The sequence below is a fragment of the Zingiber officinale genome, chromosome 2A, assembly GCF_018446385.1.
Source record: "Zingiber officinale cultivar Zhangliang chromosome 2A, Zo_v1.1, whole genome shotgun sequence".
NCBI lineage: Eukaryota > Viridiplantae > Streptophyta > Magnoliopsida > Zingiberales > Zingiberaceae > Zingiber > Zingiber officinale.
Genome location: NC_055988.1, coordinates 12424777 through 12429951, shown reverse-complemented (window position 1 = coordinate 12429951; position 5175 = coordinate 12424777). Strand labels below are relative to the sequence as shown.

Below are 5175 nucleotides of genomic sequence, written 5' to 3'. Positions count from 1 at the left end.
GGACACTTTTGCTCGCACTTCTTCTTCCGAGTTCATCCAAAGCCTTTCAACCAAGGAACAATCGACTAGACTAAATGTCTTGGAAGAGTTTTCCATGAGGATTCAAAGATAAAACAAATATAAAGAGAGATGCCAAGGTCTATAGATTATTTATAAAGATTCATTAAGGTAACATAATGTACCATTAAGGCTTGATTATGATCATTGATTTTGAATTAATGTTAAAATTTAATCATGATCAAATAATGAAATTCTAATTGGAATGTATATATATCCAATTTCAAGTTAGAAATTATTTATTTAAAAATATGCGAGGAAACAAAGTTAGGCAAATCAAGATGGCTTAGATTAAAGGGAGGTTTGTTAAGACATGACATAAGAAGATATTTCGATCATTTATAACCTTCTTAATCCTTTTTTGAACAAAAAAATAATTGCAATGTGATATATATATATATATATATTTTTTGTAAGTTGGTACTAAATATTCAGCTTAGGCTTTTTAATACTTATTCGGCTTTATAGAAATTTCTCACCAACCACTATTACGGGTGGTTCATCAACCCAATATTATTAGATCAACCACCTATTAAAAAAATTTCATTCATTAATTCGTCGAAGTTTGGACTCAATCTTTAGACGTCTGAGAAATTAAGAAGGTATTCAGCTATTGCACCATTGCCTTGGAAGCAATATATTCTCTTTTTATTCATATAAGTATCAATTAATTTGACTTCTAATGTTAGATTTACATTCCCTTTGGTTGTTAAGTAGTTTCCTATATAACTATCTTAGGAATTCAGCTTTAAAATCTATTAATGAACTCTATTTTTGTTTCAGATGTTGTTATTTTAGAACATAAAAATCTTAAATTACACTAAACAATTATTAATGTGTATATGTGGAGGAAAACATAATTCAAAAGATATCACAACTAGAATAATGGCACCTACTCTCTTTGTAACATTTGTGTTCATTGAATCTTGAATTACCTACTGTCTTTGTAGATTTCTCTTAGCTAAACCCTAAATTATCAAGAAATTTAAACCTTTATGCTTTAGTCTTTCTTAGGGGTGGGCATCGGCCGGTTTGGTCCGGTTTTACCTTACTACGGTTTTATTTTTTCGGTTTCGGTTTTAAAGATTTTTGATCCAAAACCAAACTATTTTATTACGGTTCGGTTCGATTTTTATTATAATACGGTCCGATTTATACGGTCGGTTATATACGGTTTATACAATAAATTAAATTGATTTTGTGCTATTACAAATATTAGTTTAGAGACCAAGAAAAACTATCAATTTATTAAAATAATTATGAATTTAAAGTAATACTAAAATTTTGTTATCCGGTAACAATAAGTAAATATAAATATATAATTTGATTATGCTATTATATTATAAATGATTAGAAACTAATCCACTTGTATGATCCAATATCCATAAAAATAATGTTTTAAGTATAATACGGTCGGTTCGGTTTTTTCGGTTTTTTGGGAGTCAAAACCGGAAACCGAACCGAATAACCGAATTTTTAAAAACTTAAACCGAAACCGGGCGAAACCCCGAAAAAACCAAAAAAAAAAAACCGAAAATTTTCGGTTCGGTCGGTTTTTCCGGTTTGAACCGAATTATGCCCACCCCTAGTCTTTCTTCAAGCCCTTAATCTATTTTTTTTAACTAGCACCATATGCCTTTCAGGTCGATTAATACTGTGATGATCAATTTGATTCTATGAAAATTTTCATCGATTATCAGGATAAATTCAAAAGTACTCATAACGGATGGTTCAATAACCTAATATCCTAAATTTGTCATTCCACTAAAGAAAAATATTTTACAATATATTATAACTGAGAATCAAACTGTGAATATCAACTTATCGCTGAAGTATGAATTATTCATTCACCTTTTATTCAAAATAAATATTTTGTACACCTAACATTTACGTTTAGTCAATTGAACAACTTAGACTAAATCATAGATGAACTCACATATATGGTAGGGTTAAAACTACCAATAAGATTTTTTTTTATTCTCAATATGTCATGTCATTATCATCTCAAAAATATAAAAATTTATTATCCTCTCTACAATCAAAAAATTTTCCTATAATTTTTTTTAGACCCTACATTATAAATCATATTTCTTTTATTTTTTTATTTTTTATTTAATGTCTCTATATAATTTTTAATTAATAATTTAATTAATTATGATTTTAAATTTAATTTATAATTAATATATTAATTAACTTATGATTTTTAATTTAATTTAATTTTTAATTTTAGTTAATATTTAATTAATTTATAAATTTTAATTTAATTATAGTTATTTATATTTTTTTAACTTATAGAATGTATTTATTTTTAAAATAATAATTTATTAAGAATTTATATTATTACAAAAGGAAGAAGGAATGATTACTTTACACTTTACCATTAATTAAAGACTCTATCTTTGAAAGAAAAACATAGACTTTAAATTTTTTTATTCAATTTTTTAAATTATATAAATCTCTTAAAAATTTTGTGGTATTTGGCATCGGGACAGATCCTCTAATCCACGAAAAAAAATCAGGAGATGAACTACTTACAATTACGACCGTGATTCGATCGTAATTGGTTGTGATCCCTCCATGGTTCACCGCCCCTTTCAGGATATAGTTTGGGTCAGGACGGACGATCGAAGGCCGCCTTCCGCTAGGAGTCAGACTACCTGACCATTTGCCCACTATCGGCAGCCTTCAGATGACCTCCGATCGTCCGTTTTGATCTAAACTATAATATAAAAAGGACGATAAATTTAAGGAGGGATCATAACTAATAACGATCATGATCCGACCAATGGCAGATCCAAGAATTTAAGAATGGAGGGATGATTTTTACACGGAACAAGAGACGATATCCTCCATCTCCATTAATGAAACTCCATAATACTAAAGATTCCACTAGATCTACCTCTAAATCTGACAGTAATTACAACTGATTCATCCCTTTGTTAGACCGGGAGATCTGACCTCTTTCAACACCCACCCCGTTGCTTTGACTTGTCAATCTACCTCCGTATCTCATCAAAATCTAATGTTCTGTGTACTCCAAGGAATGGAATGTGACCCACGGTGGAAAATTATACTGTAGAGGAGGGAAGGGAAAGGGTATGGAAAACATATAAGAGCATCCATAATGCTCTAACATTATAATACTCATCATCTCATCAAAAAGTATGGGTCCACTACCATATACTCATTATAACAACATCCTTCTTTCACCCACATCCCTTTTAATATAATACTCATTATTCATGGGCCCCACCGTCCACTCACTCATTTTAATATTATATCATATTAAATAAATATATTTTAAATATGTTTTAAAATATTTAAATTATTATTATTTTTAATAATAATCTTATGTTTAAAAATATAATTTTATTATTTTTCAAAAATAATATTAATTTTTAAAATATATTTATTAAATAAAATATATGTTTGTGAGAAAACGAAATTACAATGTTAAGAAAATGAAATTATAAAGTTGGGAAAACGAAATTACAACTGAACATCTAAAATTATAAAGTTGGGAAAACGAAATTACAACTGAATACCTAAAATTATAAAGTTGGGAAAACGAAATTACAACTGAGCGATTAAAATTACAAAGTTGAGAAAACAAAATTTATTTTAAATATTAATTCACGGATTGTTATTGTATTGCCCCCAGATATGCTCAACTAAGTCGACGCGAAGTTGGTGATGAACTTGAGTGTCACGTAGCTCAGAATTTGTTCGAAGATAATCCTGAAATCCTCGGTTTGAGCCATGGATAGGTTGTGCGGGTTCGTCACCTTCTTCGTTGTACCAATTTGTCACGTGACCTCCCTCATCCTCAACAATCATATTATGCAAAATAATGCATGCTAACATGATTTGTTTTAAATTTTTCCTATACCAATACCGAGCTGGACCTCTGACAATCACCCATCGAGATTGGAGCACCCCAAATGCCCGTTCAATATCTTTTCTTGCAGACTCCTGTCTTTCCTTAAACAACTTCCTCTTGGGATCCTCCGGACAAGGAAAAGCCTTAACAAAAATAGCCCACTCGGGATATATTCCATCTGTTAGATAATAGCCCTTTGTATATGTAGTGTCGTTCACCGTAAAATTAATCTCCGGCATATTTCCTTGCAAGTCGTTGTTGAATATGAGAGATTCATATAACACGTTAATATCTTTACGTGAATCGGCGACCCCAAAAAATACATGTCATATCCACAAGTCATGTGACGCGACCGCTTCAAGTATGATTGTTGGTGACCCATGTCCCCTTGTAAATTGACTTTTCCAAGCAACTGGACAATTTTTCCATTTCCAGTGCATACAATCAAGGCTACCTAACATACTAGGAAAGCCATGTCTCTCATCATACATTTGAAGAAGACGTTGAACATCATCAGCATTTGACCTTCTCAAGTATCTATCACCAAATATTTCAACAACGTATTCGCAGAACTTGAAAAGGCACCTGATGGCAATTGATTCACCCATACGTAGGTACTCGTCAAGATGATCGGCGGGGACTCCGTAAGCCAGTTGACGAATCGCAACGGTGCATTTTTGTAGTGGTGACAACCTTTTTCTTCGTACAGCATCATCCCTTTGTTGAAAAAATGCTGAATGATTCTCTAATGCATTTACTATGCGGAGGAATAACTCTCTTCGCATTCGAAATCGTCTTCGAAATATTTCATCGTGATACACCAGGGTTATAGAGAAATAATCATTGACGAGTCTCTCATGTCCGGCTTCACGATTTCTTTGGACGAACCTTCTTCCGCGCGTGTCCCTCCTCTGATATGCTTCCATAAGTTGTTGGTGTTGTTGAAGAACCCATAACATCAGTTCTTCACCCAGATCATAAGTTTGCTCATCGATTTCAACATGGACTTCGTCTTCGCTTGTCGACCTAGAACTTGAGCTAGAGCTGCCTCTAGAGTGAGACATTTTTGGAGGAAACACGTTTTAGTATATGTGTTTGAGAAATGGTATGATGGTCTATATATATTGTTTTTCTCATGCAACGGCTAGTTTGCAATGACTAGTATGCAACGTCGCATTGCAACGGCTAGTTGTAACAGCTAGTTTGCAACGGCTAGTTTCCAACGGCTAGTTGTAACA

At 32.0% G+C, this 5175-nt stretch overlaps 1 pseudogene; it reads right to left on the bottom strand.

Annotated features, from left to right (window-relative positions):
• Positions 1-3690: 3690 nt before the first annotated feature.
• Positions 3691-4722, bottom strand: LOC122043551 (annotated as a pseudogene).
• Between the last annotated feature and the right edge of the window lie 453 nt (positions 4723-5175).